Below are 27,274 nucleotides of genomic sequence, written 5' to 3' on the forward strand. Positions count from 1 at the left end.
AGGTTACTGCATTTCACCGGTGTGCAGCACATAAAACATTTTTGGATCCTACTATAAGAAATTAGTATATAAGGGCCTGATCCCAAGCCCATTATAGACAATGAAAGTTGTTCCATGGATTTCAATAGGATATGGATCAGGCCCTAAATGCATGGGTTTTATTACAATAAATGAAAAAAGTGAAAACTGTAAATCAGAATGGAGCAAAATAATGTCCCCAATGTCACTTGCCAAAGTCTTCATTAGTCAGCTTATTAGTGAGCAAGCTGCCTGCTTTACTATTTGCCCATTTGTTCCCTACTTTGTTAGTGTCACACACTTTCTGGTTAGTTTTATTGTCTCTTCCACCCTTTCCCCTCCTCTCCCCTTTTACCCCCTTCATCACAACATACCACAGTCTTTATTTTAAAACTAAAAGGACAAATTGCTCCCATATAAGCTGTAGCTGTAAATTATTGGGTAGGGCGGGAGCTACTAAAAATTACAGGGAATTTCGCCTCATTTGTCTGACTGACATTTATCGAAAATATAGTGAAAATTATAGAAAAGATGGGGGGAAAGGATAAGTTGCACTTTCATATCTATGGAGCAGTTGGGAAAAAAAACCTCTCCTCTAATTCTTGTATTTCTCATTACTTAAAAATAACTCAACCCTGCCACAGGGTATTAAAAATATTTCCCCTCCATTTTCCCCTGTGTTATTCCCCCAGGCCACACTGCAGTCATCTACCTAGAACTGAAGTAGTGAAAAAATGAAAACTCACCCTTAACTTATGTGTAAAAGAAAGTAAAGACCTGATCCAAAGCCTTTTGACATCAAAGGATTTCAGTGGGACACCAACTGATTGCACTGGTCTATGGTTCAGGCCTTAAGAGAAAAACTAAAGCAATCCAAGTTAAATTATTTTCTCTTTTCATGCTTCCTGTCAGTGGTTCATACAAACAGAGCACATTCACTGCCCCACGTGACTAAAACCATGGAAACAGCATGTGGTATTAGCAAACCATATGATCTGAGGTGCTGGTTTTGTGTTGTTTGACACAGCAGAAAGATGCTGGTTTCCCTCACACCCCTCCCTAAATATTTTAGGCACAGTTATATCTGGAGTTGAGGGGCCTTCACAGGGAATAACCCATCAGCAGCTCCCTTCTGTTTATAGTGAAGGTACTTGAGTGACTCTGACAAACACCACGATGGCATGGCAAGCTGTCCCTCAGGTAAGTAAACCCTGTATCATTTAGGGCTATAAGATTAAAACTAACAACTTGAATTCTACCCAGAAATTCACTGAAGATTCCCACTGATTCAAACTGGAGCAGGCTTGGGGCCAATATGGGGAAAATGCAGTGGGCTTAAAATGCAAAGAAACTCACATCTATGTTTAGAGGCTTCGGGCCCCCAATGCATATGAACAAAAAATTCCACTGGCCTTGTGATGTTTTTAAAGTAAACTATGAAAGCAAGAGCAGGAACTTCAAAGAAGTTCCTGATTTTGAAATTGTCTGATGTAAAAGGTGTTAGCCTAAGGGGAGGATAGTGGAATAGCCTGTTCTCAAAGACGCTCTACAAGAGGTCAAATGCTGGTCTGGCTCATATGGCTATTTTTTCCAGTTGTATAGTATATTGTGTAAACTAAATATAATGTAAAGATGCAAAAAGCTTCCAGAACTGTCATCTTACAGACATTTGCTTGGATGCAATCCATGATTATGTGAAAACATTTACTTTGGGATCTAAAAGTCTTGGGTTACGTGGGTGTTCTGCACATTTTGCCTTGGAACTTATACCATGATGCCAGAAATTACTGGAGTGGCTAAATTTTAAATGGTTACACTGATGTAGTGGCATGTATTATATATGTGCAGCAAATGCAGTGCCAGTGGGGAGGATAGATGGCCATTTATTTACACTCCAGAAGCTGCTATCTTTTAAAGATTTTTGGGGAAATCCCTGAACGTGCTCACTGAAATCTTCTGACGTCATTCTCAATATCACAATTGCCACAAAAAATGGATTGCTGCGGAATTCTTAGATCCAGATGCTGATACCCTTACTAGGGAAGAGCAATACCTTACTCCAAGAGTAATAATAATTGAAGTCATTGTTGCAACGCACAGTATATTCAACTAAGCACTACATTTTATAGGATCGGGGCCTAATTGTTCATAATCAGATGCAAATTAAAGAAAACTTTTCTATAAAAAATAGAGATCACAATACAGTAACCGAATTCTCTTGATTCAATAATTGCCATGCAAATCACTACCTTGATACCAACTTTAAGATAATCTTGAATCTAGCTCAGCTGTACCTTGGTCAGAAGAATATACTTGTTATTAGTGTGACTGGACCATATATTTTCCACTGACATTTTTCTAGCATGGCAGGGTGTGGTGTTGAAGAGAAAAACCTCAGTGGCTTAACTAGCCATTTTTTCAGTAGTTGAATGTATCACTTATAAAAGAATTATATTATTCTTGTCCCTGTCAAGAACTGTTAATATGTAATAAAGTAAGCAACAAAAGTACTTCAATATTCTTACAAATAACTGTTAAAAAACTATATCATGTAGTTGAATGACTACAGTGTTTTTGGCCCAAAGTATTATTGGTTATTAATAATATGTCCAAGTCCGTAGTCATTACTTTGTTCTTAAGCAACAGTCCTATTAAGGTCAATGGGAGTTTTGCTTGAGTAAAGACTGGAGGTTACACTATAAGGGGCAATTGTGTAATGGGTTAGAAACACGTCCCCATTACACAATTCAAACTTGGGAATTCAATTCAAACTTGGGAATTCAATTCAAACTTGGGAATTCAATTCAAACTTGGGAATTCAAACTTCCCAAGTATGGAGGTATTTGAATTACAGATTTTGGTTTGGTCTCATCTCTAAGCCATACCTTGTGTGTTGATGCTGAGGGGGAAAACTGGAACATGGTATATCATCTTACCATGGCCAGCCTTGGCACTTTTGCCAAGACTGCAAAATGTTTTGCCTCCCACAACTCCATCTGCCACCTTCTCTGGAAATAAAAATTGACTAACTCATGGTCCACTGCCCCCCAAAATAAAATACATGACTCCTGTCCCATATGATTCCATTTCATTAGATATAATTACACATGCAAAACTACAACAATAAAAATAAATTTGCAGTCAAGCACTCAAAAGTTAGGAAATGCCACAATCAAGATTGCCTGCGTAACCTTAATTCAACCCCCTTGTGCATATACATTATGATACACTCTTTAATTACATGGTCACATTCCATCTTTTGCACAAGATGCCTACCTAATTCAGCACACATGGGCAAAGCAACATATTTTTCTCTAACCTCATTCTCAAAAGCAGCTGAACCATTTTTGCTAAAATTTTAAAGGAGAATTCAGCCTGAGGCAGACATTTACTGTTGAAAATTTCAGCCTGTATGATTAAAGTTTAGTGAAATTATAAACAATTGGAAAAGGGTCTTATAATGGGAAATGTTAGGCAACCTTAACTATATGGAGTGCTGCTAGCTCTGCCTATAGTGTGAATGAACAATATGAACAAATAATACATTTTCATAAATAAACAGGGTCATTTTATGTCCCTGAAACCAAGGACATCCTTGTAATCAGGGTCTGTCGCTGTGTCCCTGTTTGTTTTACAGTAAGCTACTCAGTCTAATACTGGTTTGAGTAAAATAGCGTGGGGAAATGAGTGAAACAGAATCTTTTTACAAACACAGGATAAGATTCCACTCCTGTATTAACTCAGAAAATAAAATGAATCTTTGAATGTTTCAGAAAGGTCAGTGGGGAAAGGGAAATTACAAGAGGAAAACTGGATCATTGGGGACACTTTAGAGATATACTCTAATTATGTATTTCAGTTCTCTATCACTATTGTGCATTAGCAGATGGATCAATGAATGCTTTTCTAGTGGCATGAGAAACTATTATCTAGGCTTTAAATGCTACCATAGCTCTGACAATTATTTTGTTTTATATTTGTTTTGTTTTTGAAAATAATGCAATTTTTTCAGACCACATTTTTCTAAGTGTATTTAATCATCATACATTCAAACTGGAAATTGGCCAAATTGCATTGCAAGCAAAGGGTTTTTCCCTGAAGAGTGCAGATCTGGATAACTGTACAGAATAAATAGGAGTGGGAGAAGTCAAGAGTTTTGGATTCTGGAAATTTTCAAAAAGGATTCTGAGTATAAACAGAACAGAAACAATAAAAACTATGGAAGGACTTGGAGAATAAAATTAATCTAAGGATGGAATTCATTCACTTCCACCAAATACCTAGAGGTACTTTGTGTTAAATTCTACCACTCACATTGATAGCAGTGGGACTACATGTGGAGAAGCTGCTATGCAGTGTGAGTAAAGGGAATGAAATCTGGCTCTTTGCTGTGTACATATGGGTCCAAGTCTTGACATCTGTATTTGGATCCAAACTTTTCCAGTTTTCAGGACAGGGAACAGGATCCAGAGTTCCACTCTAATTCTATCAATAATTAAAATCTGAAAAAAAAAATCCGATTTGCAAGGATTGATAGATTGATGGATGTGAAATCCTGCGCCCCATTGTTAGAGCCCTTCAGGAATACAAAATTTCTATCCGCATCCCGTCCACGATCCGCAAACATGGTCTGTGGATATAAAGCAGATATCCACAGATTTTCAGTTAATGTGAGTTTTGTCATTTCTTTCAGTGAGCCCAGGAGTTCACCCTGGATTTGGTAGCTACTCTTTAGACTATAAAAAGCCTGTCATCTGGACTGTTCAACACACAGCAACTCAGTTTTCTATTCTGACAAGTGCTGTATTTAAAAATGAATGTTTAGTTATATTGAAATCCCCCTAATACGATAATTGCCCATATTGTTAGCTACACAGCGTCACACATTTTAACTGCATTTCCTGGAAAGTCAGAAGACCTTTTGTTGAGACTTGTCACAAAAAGAGTCAAAGTGGATGACCTTCGCAAAATTATTTTGTCACTTCTTGGAGTAATAGTTTTATATGCATGTCTGTTCTCATCTTATACGTCAAAGCTTCTGCTGCATCACAGACCTCTTCAGATGACACCTCTAAATGTAATGGCAGTGCTTGTAATCTGTTATAGATAATTCTTATGGAGAAATAGGCCAAAGCTCATTCAAAACACAAAGTCTATGCATCAGCTACTTATCTTTGCAAAACACATGTGTAACCACTATTTACTTCATAGCCACAAAAATGTGTTTTGGAGTCCCACTGGAGCTGTGTGAAGACATAGTCATAACTGTGAAAACTGGCAGTGTAAGTGTGTATGTGCTTTCATTTGTTTAACAGACGTATGACAGCGATGGAAGAACCAACTGGCTGAGGTAAAATTACTGAGCCCCAAACCTCAGCTGGGCACAGAGCTCTGCTGGGCACAGCTGAAGGTTAGGGCAAAAATGGCTTTAAGCCGTCTTTATGCTTCCCTGATCCCTAGGGCAGCTGGGAGCTGGCATAACTCAGAGAAGGCTAAAGGCTGCTTCCAGTTACACCAATGTGAAATCCTCATGTAGCTGCCACTATGGTAGTGGGGAAGACTGAAGTGCAGGACATTCTGGCCATGACCCGCTCCCAATCCAGCAGCACCCTATATACATCTCATACCTCAGGATCCAGGAAGAGGTAGCATAGAGCTGGCTACGTCATCTGATCACACCAAAATAATTCTCAACTGTTTGTTTAGGGTAGCTTTAGGACCCTTTTATGCTGCAAACTCTTGTAATTTTAGCGTGAGTATCACACTATTTGGTATTTTTATTAAAGCTCCAACTTCTGGCAGCAAGTAGTTATACGAGAATGTCACCTTTCATTTAAAAAAAAAGTTTCTAGTCCTCATGGTTGTAAAGAAAGGCCCAAAAACATAAACCAAATATACCCTTAAGTCTCAAACTCCAGAAGGCAACTACAAAGAATTCAAACATTTATTATTTTTTAATCTCATGATTTATAAGACAATCTAAGGATTTTCTGGGATCTGACTCATGATTTTTGACTGTTTGGGATTGGTAATACTACCCAGTTATTCCCCCTCACCTTTCTGCAAAAGTTCAGGGACTCAGGGAAGTGGTTGTAGTCCACCTCATTTTCTCATTCTGTTGGGAAGTATTTTGATTGTGAATTTCTTTTTTCCCTAATGACTTAAAAATGGAGTCAGAGGATCTACTTCAAGTTTGCAGCTTGTCCTCTCACTTCATATTAGTTAGCCTTTCCCTGATGTTTATCCCACAATTCAATCAGTATATAAACTCTACTGTTCTGTTCTTCTAATGATCCTTGTAAATTTATTATATTTTCATGTTTTTTTTTCAGTTCAATGTTTAAATGTGGACCACTTAAAGAAGGCAATAAAAAGAGTTTTCATTCCTGGCATTTCTGCTCTGCTTCAGAAGTAGAGCCACAGTACAAAAATAACAATAATATTCATTTATTTTTCCAGTTGTGTTTCCATCAGAAGCTGTAAGAAACAATGAGTGAAAATTATACCTGTCCAGAGGGCCTGCCTGAAACTCATAAGCCACTACAGCAGGATGCTCCAATCACCAGCTGGCCTGGCGGCCAGGTCATAGGCTTACAGTTTCTGCTAGACTAGTCACCCCAGAGGAGGCCCCAGCTGTGGCCTCAATCACTCCTGTGCACTCCACTTGCTCCTGCAGAAGTTCTGTTACTACAGAGGAACAGGGTGGGAAGCAAGTAAGACAAGGGGACCCAGGCCCACCCATTCCACTGGAGCCAAACCCAGGCTCCCAGGGGTTTATCAAAGCATCCAGTTCAGTGATTGAGCTACCCCAAATTATATTTTCACCTTGGTTACTTCCTACTAGTCTGGAGCTCCTCCATTTACAGCATGGTCACCAGCTTAGCCAACACTCCTCAGCCTCTTTCTGGGCTTTCAGCTCCCAAAGGCAGTTGAGGGGAATCCAAATCCCTGCTACTAGATCAACCTTCTCACAGCCATTGCCATTCCTGACACAGCTCTCCATACAAGCCTTACTTCCTGGTGCAATAGACAACTCCCTCCCCCTCTTTCCTGGACTACCAGTGTCCTTTTAAACTAATCCTCCACTGGGAACCTGCCCTGCTCCTGTTGAGGGGCAGGACCTCCCTAGTCCAGCATTGCTCTACTTCCAGCCTTGGTTCAGCGCGGGGCCTGTTGACCCCTTCACAGCCACCTATGTTTTCTTGTGGTGAGTGAGACTTAAGGGTTATATTTTGACCCTCTGCACAGGGGTGAATTTCAACTCAGGTACGCAGCACACCCAATGATCTCATTCACCCAAGTGCATCTCCCTTACCTAGGGTTACTGCTGATTTATGGTGGTGTAAATGAGATCAGAATCTGTACGCATCTGTTGACTGATGAATACACACTCTATTGGATGTCTGCAGTCTTTATTAACCTGGAAACAAAATACCTTGCAGATAGACGGTGCTGTGAGCTCTGAGAACAGAATACTGAAGACAGCTGACATGGGGGTTATAAACTGAGCTCCCAAAAAATCTCAAAATGTGTGCCTGAAGTTAGTTCCTCTAAATCCATATTTCTTCTTCCTCTAGCCTTAGTCCGATCAATATGAGGTCAAATCTTTGAACCCTTCCTCTTCATTCCAGTCTGTCTTGAAGCAATCAAATCTGTCTGCATGACATCCATCTAGTTTTCGGTCTCCCAACCCTTCCCTTAGCCTCCACTTATAAATTTAACACCCCGTTTTCTATATATTACTTTGATCTTCTTCTTTTCACAAGCCCACCATCTAAGCCTGAACTCTTCTACGATTGGTACCACCTTCACACTTTCCCTTATTGGTTTGTTTCAAATATAGTCCATCCTCCGAACCCCAAACATCCATTTTAACATGCTCATTTCCACTGTATTCAAGATCTGCTCCTGTCTCTTCTCAAGTACCCAACATTCAGAGCCTTACAAAAGTGAAGGCCTAATTACTATCTTGAAAAATGTTACTTTTCAATTTGACAGGCATTCTCTATCACAGATCACTCTGCTCACAATCTCTCTAAATCCATATTTAGGGACCTAAATAGATAACTTGATTTTCAAAGGCGCTGATACACCTGCCACTCCCACTGATTTCAATTAACTATCCCTCATAGGAGACAGGGGGGCTCAGCTCTTCTGAAAAATAAGGCAACTTAATTAACTATCTAAATATGGATTTTGGGGTCTACTATTAGGCACTCAAACTTATTTTGTTATAAATTGTGATGTTATTACAAAGCATTACCACAAACTGGTATCTGAGATACTAAACACAGATCTGTGGCTCAGTGCAGAAGCATTCACCAGCAAGAACTTTGAGACCTTTTTGTGTCCTGTGAAAATATCTACATTATTTTTACTATTTGTCTCTTCAACAAAAAAAAAACCCCAAAAAACCATATATTCCTGGCATATATGCTTGGCACTCTTCCCTCTGCAATAATTTTGGTTTCCATTATTCTGATGTGTCAGATTTTCCTCTATCTTTGTAGCTTTCCTGAGCCCACAGACACAGCTTTCCCCAGTGGATGTGATTGGGTCCCCTGTTAATTATATGGGTGATAAACTTTTGCTCACTTTCCACTCTGAAACATGATCCATAATTAGTGGTTCTGGAGCCACTTAGGATGAGAGTCTTTTAAGAATAGGCAATTTGATACTGATTTATTTATTTATGGTCATTATGATCAAGGAAGCTAACTTCTAAAGAAATAACACAACATAGGTAAAGCCTAGTAGCCTGATCCAGGGCCCACTGAAGTCATCAAAAGATCCCCATTGATTCAAATGGGCTTTTGATCTGGCCCTCTGAGAATAACAATGATTGAGTGGCCTTAACATAAAATAATAACTACTCCCCTTTTAGAAATATTTTCATCTCATTGTGTTATAAGCTGTACAGTATGGTCAGCAGCAGGCATACAGATCATTTCAGTGTGCCCCAATATTCAATGATTTTTAATTGAAGCCTTCCAGTATCCTTTTCAGAATAACCTAGTTGTAAATGACAGGTTTCAGAGTAACAGCCATGTTAGTCTGTATTCGCAAAAAGAAAAGGAGTACTTGTGGCACCTTAGATCTTCTATACTTTCCACAGTATGCATCCGATGAAGTGAGCTGTAGCTCACGAAAGCTTATGGTCAAATAAATTGGTTAGTCTCTAAGGTGTCCCAAGTACTCCTTTTATAGTTGTAAATGGGAGAGCACTACTTAATTTGCAACACGTTAACATCACAGTCAGAGCTATCTCTGTTATTTTTGCTGAAGTTCACTGAGAAGTGTTCTTAAGTTTGAAGCTGTGAACTGCTCTAGCTAGTAAATGAACGTCTCTGCATGATCTTTGTTGGCACACTTAAGGCAAAGGGAAAAGATCCTCAGAGTTTGTTCTAGTGAGACATCTAGCTGCCCTTGCTTGCTAGGATCTTTCAGAAATGAAAATAAAAAATGGTTTTATTCAAGCTGAAAGTTTCAAATGCTGTTAGAGGTTGATATTTATAATTAACAATGAATAAAAAAGATCAAATATCTCGATATAGCTCTGATTTAACAAAGCACTTAAGCACATGCCTGACTTTAAGCATGCGAGTCCCAATGAAGTTAATGGGATTACTCATATTCTTTCCAATAAAGCTAAACAGGGGTCTATGTGAAAGACAGATGGCCAAGTCTACTGTGTTGCATCTCCAGTGAAGCTTATGCCAGGGCTTAATTTGGTCCAGAAAGGATAAAATTGTAGGTATTTATAATTTACAAGACTATAAATTTATCAAGGGCTGTGCTGACATAATATCGGATCATGCAGTCCTAACTCTGATTACATTTGCATTGTCCACAATGTGAGTTTACTCTGAAAAGGGAGTGCAAAACAGGACCCAAAGTGGTTTATTTTTTAATGATGCCATCTAACCCCCAAAATACTTCAGCTATGTTCACAGTTTTCTTACTGGCAAATTTTGTTTCTATGATGCTTTATTCTGACAAAACATTATTATACTTTGGAGATTAAACACTGTCCATTACACTACCTATATTAGTATTTATACTGGGCCCATCATTGAGTTATCTGGGTAATAAGGGCTAGACTGTGATATAGCCTATAAAGTCATTTAAAGAGAGTAAGTAATTTTTAGCTCATAAATGAACAGCAAATGCTTTTAATAAATACTGACTACTGTGTCTGATTTGTGGGTTCCTTTATTTGGCATGCATAAACTGCCTACAGAAAGGAACAAAGAACTCTGAAAAACTGGCCCTACATCTTCATTATAAAGATAAAGTAAAAGAAGCACATGACTTATATTCTGAAATTGATTACACATGCTTTGTTTTGGCAGTTCTGAAATAAACCAGCAAATATTATTTTAAAAAAGACAAGTTCCTTGAGGAACTATATCTAATTAGTTAATAAGCACACACAGTGGCCTGGATTAGAAAGCAAAGTGACAATACTGTTGAAAATGATAATGTGATCCACAGAAGTCAGCGCTTTTGTAACTTGCTGCTGAATCATAACAATTTTATATGAGACAACCAACAATAGGGATCAAGAGAAATAGCGTGTGTATGCATGAATGCAGGCCTTGTGGAGACTTTTAAAGTGTTATTCCTTAAATGGGTCCCATCCTAAGAGGTTTTAAAGTAACTTTTCTATAAAAAGATGAAGATTCCAGAAAATAAGATGTTCAATTTATAGGCGAAGTGGAAAATAGAAAGATTACTGTAAATTGTTTTGTTTGTGAGAAGGATGATGCAGTTAAACATAAATTATTCAAATGTATTTCTCATTTTGCTGCTAGATGAATATTGAGTGACTGGCTATTGAAAAGGAACCCTAGCATTCAACTGTTTTTATAGGACTTTTGTGCTGAACCTTCTTTGAACTGGTGACACAATGTCATCTAAAGCCCTTTCCACTTGGATAAGACCAAACCAGCATCTTCATAAGTTGTCTCCTGTGTCTGGCTTTTTTATATTTTTTTTGGAGAGGGTCACAGATTTACAGTCTTTGTGGTATCTAACAATGGGTTTTTAAAAAATTGTTGGTCTAAATGGGACTTTTCACAAAATTCATGCTAGCTAAGGATGATCTAATTCAAACCTGATTGGACCAAGGTGAGTGGCTCCATGGTACACCTCTTACCTGATTTTTCCTCAGATCTTGGAGGAAGGCACTTGCAAGGCAGGGTAAGCAAAATTTGAAAATGATAAAAGTCAAGGGTAAGACTGAGAAAGCTAATCTTTTGAGTCACCAAGACACCTAAGGAAAGACTGACTTTCCAGAATCTCCAAGACTTGGCCACTTTAGGGAGAGGAAGTCAGGATATCAAACAGACTATGCCAGGCTCCCTGAATTTGAAGAAGGCTAGCAAGAAGTGCTGTGCCAGCAGAACATCACTGCCTGAATCCTTGACTGCAGTTCTAGCTTTTACTCCATGCTTTCTTAATTTAATATTAGTAATTGCTAAGTTTTGACAACATTTTTTTATTTTAGTTTAATAAGTTTCAATAAAATGTATAAGACTGAGAGTGAGTCCCATTTCTTTCAATAAGCAACATGGGTCAAGAACCTTTGAGTAGATGGGTAGTTACCAAGAAGTCAACCTAAAACCATGATCAGCTTTCTCTAATTAGCCTTTGGGTCTCACTTACTGGATGGGGGAACTGGGAGAATTTAAATGCTACACTGTAAACTCATTTAAATCATCAAGCTCTTCCCATCTGCTTGGAAGTTGTTTCCGTAGGCATTCTATACTCTCATTCAAGGCAATATGATAAATTTGTTTATTCTGTTTGTCAGTTTTGCATTTCTGAATTTCTTCATCAAATCTGTTATCTTTCCTTAGATAATGAAGCCTTGCCCAAGTTCTGTGCAGATGCTCTGGGATGACTTTACTGTTGTACTAAAAGGAGTACAAAGAAAAAGGCTAATATTAGATTTTGAAAATAAAGGTCTTAGACATAATAGAAGTAGGTTGTCCATCACTTACCATTATCTATTTTGATCCACTCCAATAGTGGATCAAAGTATCTCCGAAATTGTTCAACTATATGTCCTCTCTTTTTTTAATAGAGAGGGTCCTCCAAAATGAGTTGGAAGGCACGCACTGTCACTGCTATTAAAAGCAGGATTTCAGTAACCAACATCAGTTATTTATGGTAACTACAGATTGTTTTCCATGCAAAATGTACATACAGACAGATACATTTAAGTATTTGGGAAATATTCAAAACAAGAGTTATTTTGAGAGTTAGGAAATAGCTTGTCTTACTGCTGCCAAGTGCTTTTGGAATAACTCTTCTGTGTGATGAAGTGGAATTAAAATGGAGACAAAAAACATCCCCTCTCTTCCCTCCATTCAAGGCTACAAGGAGATATGAATTTAAATTGTTCTTCACCTTGTTACACTTGCACATCCAGACACCCTCTCCCTTCATTTTCTGCTATGACATAGGGCCAAAGAGCTTCAGCCCTCTTTTTTTCTCTCTCTCAAAAATGGACAAAAATGCTTACATACTTCCTCCCTTCTCTCCCCCGACCCATTTAGAGTTACCTGTGCTTTCCTCAAGACATAAATTATGTGAATGACACCGGGACCTGGCAGGGTGCGGCAGAGCAGGGTGGGCTGGGGCTGCTGCCGGCTCCAGGCCTCCCGCTAACTTCCCAGGCCGCCCTGGACCCCGCATCCCCCTGAAGCACAGGGCACCCCCAAAGTGCAGTAAGCCCAAACATTGGTGGAGCTGGCCCACGTTCCTAAATATTGATGGAGCACGGGCACCATGGGCCAATATAACTCACCGCCTATGGTTATGACCCACCATTTGAGAACCGCTGCACTAGCTCAACAGCACCCTGCATAAGAGGCAAGTCATGAGCAGGGAGGTGAAGAGGAGTGCTAGGAGTAAGAAGTTCTCCACAGAACCACTGAAGCCAGCATAATTTAGAGTAGCCCTTCAATTTTCTGTGAAATTAGTTTTGGCACCAAAAGCAAGGCCAAGTCTCAAATGTGATTAACATCTTTGTTTATCTTGTTCAAATTAGTAAACAAAAACTATGATAGGAAAGTGCAGGGTGAGAGTGTATTTCAATGGTGTTTACCCTGAAAGTGAGTTAGAATTTCTAATAGAATAAAAGTTCTACCTTTAAACACCTCAAAAATAAGAAAGTCTGGAAATGAGGATATACCCACTTCACTCATGCCAACTATTCCCTCTTTTCTTACTTTCACCCTGCAGTCTAAACAGAAACAAATCTTGATAACTTTTAACCCCTGCCTCAACTAACCTTCCCAAAAATACTAAAAATTTACTTCAGAGGCAAACAAAGTAAAATAAATGTGGAGTTTCTAAGCCAAGCAAGTTTGGAGACAAGCTGAGCCAAAAAAGTGTTAGAATAATTTTTAAAAAGTAAATTAGAGCTACATTTTCAGAAAACCTTATTTTTAAAACTCGCATGCTGGTTTTTACCACATCTACAAGGAAAATTTCACCCTGGGATGAGAAGTGGTATGCAAAATTTCAGGAAGATTGTTTTTTGCGGGGGAGATTAGAGGAAGACTGAAAACCAGGCATGTAATGCAGCACTATCTTTAGCCTTAACTATAGAGGAACTACCACCGCTGTGAAACTTAAAAAAAAACAAACCTATATCTGGTACTGATGTTAACAGCATACATTAAAGTTAGCTCATTGACATTAATGAGGATCAGCTTCTACTTGGTGGCTGTCTCTGAGCCAAAAGTGAGATACAAAATATAGATCCTAATTCTGCAATCATTTATTCCTGGGTCTGGTTGTCGTGAGTACTCCCATTGAATCCCCAAAGCTGACACTGTTTGACTTCAATATAGAAAGCACTATGCCTGCTATTAAGTGTTTTCAGACTCAGGCCCTGCGTGTGTAACCTGACCTGTGGCTGATGGATTCCTGTCAGAGAGTTACCAAAGCAGTAAATGGAGGCTCTCTCTCAGGCCTGATACAGTGCTTATAAAGTGAACTACTCCTGTCCTTAGCAGCTGCAGCCTGTTTTCACAAATATCTGACATGTTTCTTTGGCCAACAGCCAGTTTGAGCTGTACCCAACACTTCTCCCAGCCTTCCTGTGGCTCCAGAATCCTTTGTAACTGCTACTTGAGATCCATGCCAAATCAAGCCTGTTGCTCCTTTCCTCCCCTTTATGTGCAGACATCCCACCCTAATTAATTAACCCAACAGTGACTTCATCTTTATGTTACTGTGGCTTCCCACACTTTGCCCCCTCATTCAGCTTGAGGACATCAGCACATTCCTGACTTCATCACTTGTCAACTCCCTTCTGCTAAAGGCCAGTGTCCCCTTTCACTGCCCTGCTCTGATTTGATCTGAATCAAAACTAGCCTCTTATAGAAAGACCTGAAGGCTTTATGCACATGATTGCTTAAAACTGTGCACAGTTGTTACTTGTGGTGTTCTAACCAATTTCTCTAACCAAAATCGAAGAGGATATTTTATAACCTTGTTACAATACTGTCTATTTAGCAGGTACCTAGTGAGAAGGAGCCGTGCGTAAGCTACAGCAACAATATGGCCTTCTTAGGGTTTGATTTTATTTCAGCCCATATGAAATAGTCCAATAGAATTGAGTAAAAATTAAACCAGTAGGATTATACCTAAATTTAAGAAGTTATTTTAAGCAAAACTTACTCTAAAACCTATGGAATTTAATAAGGTGATCTTCCAAAAGATTTTTTTAAGTTGTTTTATAGAAATCTATAACAATGATAAAATTCTCTATCATAATAATCAACCATAAAATCTATAGAAAGGTGTTTATTAAATGTCCTGGCACATTTCCATAAGGGTTATGAAGCCAATTCACATCAATTCTACAGAACTGGAAAGACAAAAATAAAACAAATTGAATACAGTATTCTCCTAAGATATTGTACAGTATTCAGAAGTTGTCTAGTTTTGCATTCAGCAGAGCTTTCACACTCTAACGTAGATGTCACCTTGGCTCATTGTATATTTGATGTGTGGTACACAGAGCTGTATGGCAAGTAGTGATAGTTGCCCCTACCAAAGGTATGGAGTAGAACAAGATGAAAAATTGTATTTCACAAAAAAGTTTTCCATTGAAGTTTTGAAAGTTTCAAATAGCTCCAGTTTGGCGGGTTATATAAATTTCCAGGTGTTTTGGATGCTTATCTAATTCTGGGTCTCTTTGATTAGAAAGAAGTCTGGATGTCAGACAAGAATGGACATTTTCATAATATTTCCAGTACCTCCTAGTTCAGGCAGTCAGTAAAAGCTCAAGAATTTGATATATCCACTTTCAGATGCAATATGCAAGTCTAGAAGAATGTTAATAAAAGTGAAAAACTGACAAAACAAACTGAACTTTTTCAAAACTATAGTTTAGGTTCAGGTAGTGACTGAGTTCTAGTTGACAGTTTGAGTCATTTCTAGCTACCTAGGTACTTATATGGCCACCGTTTTTGTAGTGTCTGATTAATAGATTTTAAGATCAGAAGGGCTCTTTAGATCAGCTAGTCTGACTTCCTGTTTAACCCAGGCCAGAGAATATCATCCTGTTACCCCTACATTGAGCCCAACAACTTATGTATGGCTAAAACATAGCTTCTAGAAAGGCATCCAGTTTTGATGTGAAGACATGGAGAGATGGAGAATGTACCACTTCCCTTGGTAGTTTGTTCTAATGCTTAATCACCCTGTCAAGTTTGCCTTATATCTAATGTGAATATATCTGGCTTCACCTGGTGTTTGTCATGCCTTTCTCCGCTAGCAAGCCCTTTAATATCTGGTGATCTGATTTTATCCAACAGTATTTCTGTCCATATTTGTAGAGACATCTTAATAAAAACAATGTCAAATAAATAGATATCCAGGCAGAAATTAATGGCAGATCCTTGAGCAAACTACAGTACTAACTGTTTAGTCCCTTCACTATATTTACTACTTCAAAATAGCCAGCCCAGATTGTCAGCTGGCATTCCTCTGCTGACTTCAATGGAACTTTGCCAATTCACACCAGCTGAAGATTTTACCGGTTCCAATGCAATCTAAAGAAAACAATATATGTAGACAACTCTTTTCACTACATGCTAAAGAATAGATATCACCTTGGAGCCTCTGGAAATCACTGACAATGGCACTCTCAAAATGGGTCTCATTTTCCAGGGTTCAAATTATACCTCAATATCAAGCAGTCTCTAGCCCAAATCAGTTCTTATATTATTCTTAGGGAAGGATTTTCCCTCTGCTGTGGCCCCTACTAGGGAGAATTCTCCTGGCACAGGCTCCACACAGGACTATGATAACTAAGTGTCCCTATGCTTTCTCCAGGGCCGTCCCAAGTGGGGTGTGGGGTCCGGGACATAGGCGCCAAGTTTCTAATCTGCCGGGGGGTGCTCCCCTCCAGCTCTGCCCAGGCCCCGCCCCCTTCCTCCAAGGCCCCACCCTGCCCTGCTTCTTCCACCCCTGCTCCGCCCCTGCCCCGCCTCTTCCTGACCCCACCCCCACCCTGCCTCTTCCCCACCCAGTTCCGCCACCTCCCTCGAGCGTGCTGTCCCCTCGCTCCTGTCCCCTCCTCCTGCACTGCCTCGTGGAACCAGAAAATATCTGATCCACAGCAGGTAGTAGGTGCTGAGAGGGATGGGAAGGTGCTGATCGGCAGGACCCACCAGTGGGCAGGAGGCACTGGGGGGAAGGGGAGGTTCTGGTAAAGGGGCTCCTCCTCGCCCGCCCCCACCCACCTGCCGCTCGCCTCCTCACCCTGCTCGCCTGCCCGCCTCACCTCTCCACCTGCCACCTCATGATTTTGTAGAAGAGTGGGGGGCCCCAAAGTGCAGGGCCCAGGGCAGTCACCCCGATTCACCGTACCCAAGGTTTTCTCCTCCTCACCCTCTTCAGCTACAGAAGAGTGCCAGGGGCAGGATAGGAAGCAGGAAGGAGCAGGTCAGGGAATCTCCATAGCACAAATTCTGCGGGACAGAGCAGTCTAGATGCATAATTTAGAAGGCCGCTGCACACCAGTGGTCATGCTGGTCCATGGAGCAGCCTAGAACCCCAGAGATATAGGTGGCTTAAAGCCATCTTTGCCCCTCCTCCCTCTGGGCTATGAGTTCTAAACTGAACCTTCTGGAGGTGCAGCACAGAATCTCAGCCTTGGTTCAAAGATCCCTGACATTCATTCCCCTTTCTTTTTTTTCCTAAAGAGAAATTGCCACACTGAATCTAACAAGTCGTAGATAGTTTCAAAACTAAGAATGTCCTTGAACTTTCAGCCATTTCAAGAACAAAAATTTCCAAAATTTCTTCCATATCTGGAATTAGAAGTTTTAAATACCACAAAGGAAGCTATTCTTGCTGTACGACTAGCCATGACTGCACCTGAAAGCACTAGAATGTGTCAGCCTGTTCCCATGAAACTCCCAGCCTAGTTTTAGGAGGGGTAGAAAAGCTTCTGAAATTTTGAATGTTCATCCAGATTGAGCCAGAAATCCAAACCTTTTGAAGCTTGCTGTCATCGTGGCAACTCCTTAGGCCAGCATGGAACACTTCAGGTGTTCCATGCTGAACACTTCTGCTCTAGAATCTCCTTTGTAAACTCATCTGGTTCTGCAGCAGTCTTCTTCTGGGTGACTTAGCTCTCCAGCCAGGTCACACTTAAAGTTCAGTCCCCTTCCATGGACGCAAAAGTCCAACTAAATGTCAAACAAAAAAAAAGTGTTCTTCTGCAAGTCTTGGGCTACTCTTCAGCCTACCCTCTGGGCCTAAGTTCCCTCTGAAGTGCACGCCTGTGCGTCTGCGCAGGAAACCATCAATCCCAAGGCTATGATGAGGCAAGGAGACACGCCTCTCCCTCCCAGCTCCGGGGCTGCGGCGGGAAGAGAGGACACCTCTGTCCCGGCCCCAGGCCCAGCCCCAGCCCCAGCGTTGCTGTGATGGGGAGAGGCGCCTCTCCCCTGTCCCCAGACCCGGAGTTCCTGTGGTGGGAAGAGGTACTGCTGGGGGGAGAGAGGTCTCGGGGGAGTCCTCTCTCCCCACTGCAGCCCCGTGGCAACCTGCACCCCAAACCCTTCATCCCTGGCCCCACCCCAGAGCCCGCACTCCCACCTGGAGCCCTCACTCCCCCCATGCTCCAACCCTCTGCCCCAACCCTGAACCCCCTCCAGCACCCTGACTCCCTCATCCCTGGTCCCACTCCAGAGCCCAGACCTCCAGCCAGAGCTCTCAGCCCCCACATCCCAGCTCTCTGCCCCAACCCTGAGCCCCCTCCCACCCTCCAAACCCCTCAGCCCCAATCCCGCCACACATCACCTCCATATTGGTGCACATAGCAAAATTCACTCTGCACATGGATGGGAATAATCAGAGGGAACATTGCTCTGGGCTCCCTTACAATTCTTTTCTGCTCTGTACTAGGCTTTCCCCCCGGAGGGTCTCTTATCGTCTATCATGCACTGGCTGAAGTTCCTGACTCTTAGCCCCTATTTGTAGGCCCTGAAGAGTTCTTCACTCATTTTAACTGAGCATTGCTTTCCAGAGCTGTCTCCCTGGAGGCACTTTTCCCTAGCAGGTTCCTCCTGTCTCAACTCCCAGGAGACTCTCCTGGAGACCTCCCTACTTCCTACAGACCCTACCTCAAGGCTTCCCCCATAAGCCAAAGATGCTCCCTGGCATTCCTATCACTGCTTTCTCCTGAGTGTGTTCTCGCAAGCCTTTTTATTATGAGGCCCAGGTGTTCACCACGCTAACACCTCATCCCATTAGCCTTGGCACCCAGAAAGTTTGCAGAAAGCCTATGTTGCTGCTTGAGGACCGTGTCTGTGCCTCTCCCAAACCCGGCCTGGCCTGATGTTAATATCCCCCACCCCGCATTAGCCCTGGCCCCTCTGGCTGGGAGACAGTTAATTATGGCACAGGTGTAGCTTGCCCCCTTTCTCCTTGCATTGGCAAGTCACCCTGTAACGCTTGCCTATCATATGTTGAAAACGCAGCAGACATATTTACTATACCTGACATTATTATTGCAAATTGTATCATTGTTAAGAGTGCTCAGCTTTGCCATGTAACAATAGGTTCTGCTTTTAACAAACTAACAAATATAATAATTGTATTTTTATTGTGGTAGTGTCTACAGCCCCCAGTTAGGATCAGGATCTCCTTGTGCTAGGTACTGTCTATTCAAATAATGAAAAGTCAGTCACTGACCCAAACAGCTTATAGTCTAGGAAGTGTTTACTATCTAAGTGCAATCCTTCACATTCGTGCTTCATCCTGCTCCCATTGAAATCAATGGCAAAACTTCTACTGACTAAATGAGAGTTTCTTCAGGTCCATAAATTGTAGTCTAGTTTGTTTTGCTCTTCCTCCTGGAAAAGATTCCTTGGATTCAACAGTAAGGAAAGTTTTTCACATATCTGAAACTACCACATGTGCTTCCTTGGTTTTCATTAATACAGAGTTTTCGGCATTGCCTCTTCAGTGAAAAGACTGTAGCTATAATAACATAAAACAGTCCTATAGAAACTTGTTTATAAAATTCAAGTAACATTACATTTCTCTCAATAGATGGCTTAGAATAAGCACTAAAATAGCTTTTATACAGTCCATAAGGCCAAAAAACAAATGCAACTCTGCACATTTTTGTACAGAGAGTTCCACAAGTGACGTGCAAGGCATAAGTGTGGCCAGAAACCATAAGCAAAAGCATTGTGTTAAAACTTTGCATGTCTTGATGCCAAAAAACTACTTAAGATTAATCTCAAATCTCAACAGAATTATGAATTAAATGACAACTATCAAAACAAAAGCACAGAACACAATACATCACACAACTTTACTTTTAATAATTCGCACGGATGCACATATATATATAATTGAATATGTATTTGAATATCTGTTGTGATTTAAGATATGAATCCTACGTGTGTGTGTGTCAGCATGAAAAAATATTATCTGGATACGAAGTTCTCTTCTTATCCTTAGAATAGGTACAACATGAGCAGCACTGCTTTATCAGTGTAACTGACCTATTCTGGATGGGCCCCCTCTAGTGGTGAGATGGGAGTTCAGTCTCTATCCCCATTCAATCTCTAGTTTCCCTGCTGAGACTGCGAATAAGGATGCTAATACGTGCCATATTTAGTGATGGTATTGTGATGGGGCCATAATTTGTACAGATTCTCATGTGTAGTATAGGGCCACTTCTATATCAGTCCTTTTATCCAATAGCATTATATATATTGCAGTTTTTGCAGCTTCTAAAAGTGACCTAAAACAGCTTTCCATGCATGTACAAATCCTATCTGACCCTGAAGGGTCATGAAATATCATAACTTAAACCTGAGGCAGGTGAGATTAAGTAGTAGTATTATTCACATTTGAAAAAAGAGCAATTAAAGGCCTAGAAAATTTAGGGCAGTTTTGCAGCGGTGGGAGCTCTGCACTTCTGCAAATCTGGCCCAAAGTATTTTATGTAACAGTTCCCTTTCCTTCCTGGGTTACTCAGAAGCAGGCAACACCCACCTGTGTGCTCAGGCACCTGATACTGTTGACAGTAAAGGAGTTCCTGAGTATCCCGGTGGCGAAGCTGGATAGGTGGGAATCCTCTAGCCACCTCTCTGCTGCAATCCTTTTACATATAAGTAAATACATTTTCGCAGTGCCTCCACTTGGCGGGGCCCTGTGCACCCACACACGGGTGTTCCTTGGGAGCCTCCAGGAATAAACCTCAGTTAATCTATGCAATGGGTCTAACCCCAAAGTAACAATTATAAACTCTATACAAACAATATACTCTGAGATTAGAGTTAACACACCTTTACTTAACAATTTAGAAAAATATGATATAACATTGATATTAATTAAAATGTCACAACCACTTTCAGTCAGCAGGGGCACTTCAAAAAATCAATTCATAAATGCAGTTTACAGTAGTAAATAAAACAGCCGATTTACATTCATACTGCCATCAGTTACCCCATGCCTGAATGTGCACCCCTCTTCATTTCAGCGTTCTAGACCATGATGGGGTGTACAAACCCCACCCCGGGCCTGAAGGGATTAAAGGACAATCCTGGGCCCAGGCAGCCCCACCCCTCCAGACCTGGAGGGGAAACTTAAAGGGAGCAACCCATCTTAGACTAGGGAGGAAGACACACCTATCCTGAGGGCTCCTGGACAAGGGTGCTAAAGAAGCTTCCTTGTGAGCAACAGGACTGCGGGCTGAGCACAGATGAGGCTGAAGGCTTAGTTGTCTTTTCTTTTGTTACTTTATATTGGCTTTGGAGCTCTGGGAAGAGACAGGCGGTAGGAAGTGACTCAGGGAAGGTAACTCTGAGGGCACTCCAGGGTGCCAGATGCCCTTGACCCTCATAAGGCCCTAGGTTGGAGCCCAGTGGAGTGGGAGGGCCCGTGCTCCCCTAGCAACTGCACCAGCTGCAGAAGGGACATAAGCCACATCCAATCTCACTCCCCCTCTGATAAGTAGAGGGCAAAGACATTGCGAACCTGGGGTGAAGCTAAACCCATCCTCAGGTGAGGGACTGGACTGAAAGGACATCTCGCTGAGTGATGATATTGAGTGTACTACCCACTAGACCAGCTGGCCCTCTGAGGGCTCTGTTACACAGATGCTCATGTGGGTATGCTTGAAGATCTTGAAGCTGGGGACAGCACTCTGCTAGTCCAGTAAAGAAGTCCAGCCAAGGCAACAAGGGGCAGAATAAGTGTAACTTGGGATCATTCCAAGCTACACAACCCCTCTGAAGATAGGAGTTGTTACAACCACAGGTCAGAAACCCTGGATCCTGGTTAGCCAATGAGAGCATGTCTTCTCTTTTCAGACTCAAGAAAACCCCTCAAAGTCTCTTTACTATCCCCATTCTTCCTAATAGCACTTTCCAAACAAAGAAGGTTATGATTACTCACACAACTTTCACTGCATGCCAACCTGTGATAAGATGACTACCCCCACACTCACCCTGCAGGGTTTAATGCAGGCCAGATGGGCCAATTAACCCATTAGGCAGCTATAAAGGAGACTCAACTGGTGGGGCCTTTAAAGGCCAGGAGCTGAAAGGAGAAGAGGCAGCTGGGAAAAGGCAGACACTCCCAGGAAAAAGAGAGGAGGCTTTTGGGAACTGGTAGGCCCAGGAAGAAAAGGGGAATGAGTAGTAGGAAAAGTAGTGAGACCAGAGAGAGAAGGCCCAGACTGCTGAGCTGAGGGTCCCTGGGCTGGAACCCGGAGAAGAGGACAGGCCCTGGTTCCCCTACCAGCCACTGGGCGAGTGGCACCCAGGCAGTGAGCGAGACGACTGCCTAGGACTATTGAGGAACTAAACTCCCCTGGAAGGGGGGAACACAGACAGTGACATAGCCAGAGGGCCGAGCAATGAAGAGGACTCTGTGGCTCCTGGGGCTGTGGGAGGAGCTGCAGACTGACAGAGTAACAGTATGCAAACCATGGATGAGGAGGCATCAGCCTTGAGCTAATCCCCAGAGTACTGGGGGAGGTGCCACGCTGGAGGTGAGTCGTGCACCCTGTGACACAACCTCAGTCAGTTGTGGGCACAGCAATGGTCTCTGCCCTGGCTCCAGTGAAGCCCAGCAATAGCCTCCTTGGCTCCATGCTTGGTCAAAACCAAAGCAGTTTCTTAGCAGCCACTTGGACAGAGCTCCACAAAGCAATCTCCCATCCCCCACCAGGACCTCAGTTCCCCTCACTCCTAGAAGTCGAAATCTCTTTTCCCCAAGGCATCAAGGGAGCTGTAGTCTCCAAGGCTGGATTGCAGCACTCAGTATCTTCCTGTCTGGAACAGTTAAGTTCAGTCCAGTTAAGTTCAGAGGCTCCTCTAATAGGGGGTGCCTACACTTATGCTGGGCAACCAGAAATGAGGAATGCACAATTTGTGACCACCTGTGACAAATTTGATGGAAGTGAATTGTGCAGCATCACATGACAACCCTGCGGCAGAGGGAGAAACAGAAGCCAGTTCTCCAGGACAACATTCAACTGCATTAACCATGGGGCCTTTCTCCTCCTACAGTCCCTGTCCTCATTCACTACACACCTTCCAACTTCTGCAACAAATGAAGCAATGGTCCTGCAGACAAGCAGCCTCTAACTACACAGCCCTGATTCATCCCTAGAGTAGGTCCATCCTGTGCACTGAATGAGGCAAAAAAGTATGTGATCATATAATTGACTGAATCCGAATGTGTATACATAAGGGGACCAAATTAAGATTGCTCAGCCAACTATAATTCTGGCATTTTCTAGCTCTTGCATGCTTGGCTTTGCAACCTTAACATTGTTTTAAAGTTGGTTGTTGCTTTTTTAATAAAATTTCCTAATTTAAATATAACCCTGGAAAATCTCCCAGAAATTCCATCCTGTGAAACCATATTGACCCCCATCTTGGGTCATTACCAGGGTTTGGACCTTTAGACCCACAGCACAGACCTCTATCACTTGAGATAACAGAGTAACTGATAACCATAGTAGACTGTTATCCCAGGCAAGCCAGTGGGTTTCAGAGCTATTTGTTGACAGCAGAGGAATGTAGAGACTCAGGCCTCCTGGATTCAATTCCAGGTTCTGGAGGGGAGTGTTCTCCGGTAGCTGTAGAACTTACTGCCCCTGTGCCCCCTGCCTATGTGTCTCCCTCTCTGCTTTGCTCCTGCCCCCAGCTCTTGACCTCTGTTCCTATCCAGCCTCCTGGTACTTCCCCCTCCCCCTTATCCAAGCCCCTCTCTCCGAAACCATGCCTACCTCCTGCTCTGAACCCATATTTGTTAGAAATAAGGATTAAGGGCACGCTCCAAAGCTCCATGTAGTCAGCAGGAAAAACAAAAATCTCATTAGTTTCAATGGGCTTTTTGACCAAGTCTGGAATGCATGAAAGAAAAGCAACATTTGTGTTAATTTTTTCCTTCCTTTGAACAATGCTGGTGAAGTTGGCACTGGCTCGGTAGACTGGTGAAACATGGAGGGGCGGAGAGGATGAACAAAATTGGTATGTATAAGAAGGAATGATCGCGCACATGTGCTGTAAATTCTTCATCTTAGATTAATGTTTTCCTGTGAATATAATTGGCTGCCTTCTGGTTTAGGCCAGATGACCAGTTATATTTCAGCTCAGCTATAAAGTTGAATCTAGATGAAATATTTGGACAATGGAAGCCAATGTCTGTGAGCTATTCCAGAAAATTATTAAATAAACAAAAAACACTGGAACCTCTAACAGCAGAACATAATAATAATTATTACTTTTCATTCACATATAATATTTAAATTCTACTGCGTCAGCTTGACTGACAAAAATAAATAAACCACTGAAAAAAAGCAGGTTACCATAGCATCACCTTCACGTGTATGGCAACATAATATTTCTCAATGAAAAGTCTATCATCATTAATAAGGGCACCAACAGATTGTCATGGCAAAATAACTCTATAAATTTGTTTGCTGCTTAAATGTTCCCATCCTGCATTTTCAGTCAAATATCAGTAAGAGAAGGAAGGAGCTGAATTCTAGTCCTACTGAAGTCAATGGGCCTTTTATTATTGACTTATTGGACCAGGGTTTGGCCCTGTGGACCAGATTCTGAGCTCATTTACACTGATGTAAATCAGGAGTAATTGAATTGAAAGCCCACATTTACAGTTATGCAAGTGGCATCAGCATCTGGCCTATGGGTTTAGCCCTATAAATCAGATTATCTTCCCCTTTTCTGGTCACTTTCCACCTGTACATGGTACAAAGCAGTCAGAGGCTGGCCCTAACTAGATAGCTGAGAATTCCTCACATATATAGGGAGAATCTCTCAGTGGGCATAAAGCCAACATAGCTGGCTCCTACGCCAACTACTCTCCCCTGCCCTGGTGTAAGGTGCATAGCAACGTGTGCTTGTGCTCCACCAGTTCTGCACTGCCATATGGTGTGGTCCCCAGTGGAACAGAGTCAGCTGGTGGTAATTGGATTTTAATATACACTGGGGTAGGAGCAATTTAGGAATCAGAGAATTGCAACTGGCTCCCTGACTGCCCGTCTGCCCTCTGTCTTGCACTCGGCAGATGTCAAAACAGGAGAGAATCTGGGCCTGTGTATTTAGGCAATGCGTGAGTGAGATTGAGAACCAGAAGGGGTAATAAAGTGATACTCATTGCAGCTTTTCAGTAGACTCACTGCCTTCTATGTTCTCTTCCTTGGTGTACATCTTGATTTTAGGTACTCAGTAAGGGCTTGATCCTAGTAAATGGAAAGGCTGACATTGCCTGAAATAGATGTGGGATCAGGGCTAAATCTGATTTTGAAATCTTGTCTTTAATCTTTCCTATTCTTCTGTGGCTTGCCTCAAATTTGTCAACGTTTCTTTCAGGAATTAAACTGATCAACGAACTGAGGCTTATGAAATGCATTGCCATGCCTTTATTCACATCCCCTTCAAACTAGCATTGCTTTACTCAGTGCTAATTGGTTTCCAGCATACAACATCAAGATTTTGTTTCAAACAGAATTGTAATGAACCTGGGGCTCATTGCTGGCTTCCTCCTCTTCATCCCAGAAGGGCTGGAGAGCAAGGACGTAGCCAGTGAAGTGTACTGTTACTCACTTCAACTTCCAATCAATAGAGGGCTGAATAATTCAGAGTACAGAAAGATGAGGTACTATCCTATGGTCACAGATGGGACCAGGTACAGTAGACAGCTTGGAGTTGTGTGAGAGCAGGAACAGCTGGCAGCAAGAACCCCGGAACCACTGTAGAAGTGGGGTGGCCAAGGCCAAAATGCCCCTTCCCTCCCTGGTAGAATCTATTATTCTGCAGGGTGGAGGGAATCTGCAGGGGATATGAATTCTGTACTTGCGCAGTGGCGCAGAATTCCCCCAGGAGTACATAGTGCATCTTGGCTTTTAGCAGCATGATCATGATTTTTCCACAGCACATAAGTTTCTTTTGTTAAAAAGTGGGGGGCATGGCCACCTTTCCTCCTACCCCCCAGTTCTGGTGCCAGTGGCTGGCAAGTTGATCACTGGTTGTGGAGAGAAGGCCAGGAAGCTTGAGAATGAATAAATAAATACATTAAATAATATTTTATCCTTTAATAGGAGGGACGGACTCTTGGAACTGAAAAGTTCAACATGGATTGTGACTGGGCAATTGGAGACAGAATATCTGAAGAGAAGGTGGGTTACTGACAGCCAGACATCCTCCCTGAAGTAGAACTACAGGGAAAAGTCAGTGAGAATAAATTAATCAGAAGCAAGGTGAAGTGTGTGGACTTGATTCTTCCAGATACTGAGCAGCAGTCAATTACATGCTTAGATGCTTTGCTGGATCAGGGTCAAAGTATTGAGCACCGTGCAGAAGTTCAGGGCCAGAGTGTTTAGCACCTTGCCCTAACAGAAGAACATTGTGAGGAAAGTAATGGTGACATGAAGAAAACATCTCTAATAATATCATTGGAAGTACTACAAATATTTGGCACCCTTCATAAATGGATCTCAAAGCAATTACCAACTTTAATTAGTTTACACTCTATACATTATATAGCTCAATATGGCAAAATGTGATAGCAACCTATATCTTGGGGTTTGACAATAGCTGGATCTTCTTTATGGGCCAAATATTACAGTTCTAACACCGTCAAGTCAGTAGGAGCAGTGGGTGCTTAACACCTCTAAAAATCAGGCCACTTCTTTTTTAGAAGCCTAACTATGCATGTAGGTGCCTAACTTTAGGAATTCTAGGGTGGGATTCTCAAAAGTACCTAAGGAAATTGAGTTGCAATAGGAATTTGAAAATCCCATCCTTACGTTTGAAATCCTAGCCAGTTATAACGGTTTTTATCCAGAAAGATGATAATATACCATAATTCAGTTCCTCAAATAAGGTTTTAAATTATTCATTATTTATTCAGTCTGTATTTCTGTTTGAGAGGTAGGTTGACTGAAATCATCTGTACACAAAACGTATGTGCATAAAACACAGCCTCAATTTCTACTCTGAGTTTTTGTTTTTTTTTAAAGTTCAGTATGTGTGGATTCATGCCTAACTCCTATTCCATTTCAGATTGCTTTCAAACATGGCCAAAGAAAGGAGAGGAGAAAATGAATTGATATTGCAAGGTGAAATAAAATGTATAATGAAAGAAATCAAACAATGTTTGTGCATCAAGTCTGGCAGAACTTCTTCCTAGGAATGTATCTTATCAGTGATCAGACTGAGCAATG

General features: G+C 41.7%; 1 long non-coding RNA gene across 1 annotated transcript; it reads left to right on the forward strand.

Moving 5' to 3' along the window:
- Positions 1–1,047: 1,047 nt before the first annotated feature.
- On the forward strand, positions 1,048–27,133 carry LOC141984010 (uncharacterized). The gene is made up of 3 exons (XR_012638611.1): positions 1,048–1,218; positions 26,150–26,227; positions 27,114–27,133. It is a non-coding gene; the product is annotated as an uncharacterized LOC141984010 (long non-coding RNA).
- Positions 27,134–27,274: the final 141 nt, after the last annotated feature.

The sequence above is a fragment of the Natator depressus genome, chromosome 3 (assembly GCF_965152275.1).
Source record: "Natator depressus isolate rNatDep1 chromosome 3, rNatDep2.hap1, whole genome shotgun sequence".
NCBI lineage: Eukaryota > Metazoa > Chordata > Testudines > Cheloniidae > Natator > Natator depressus.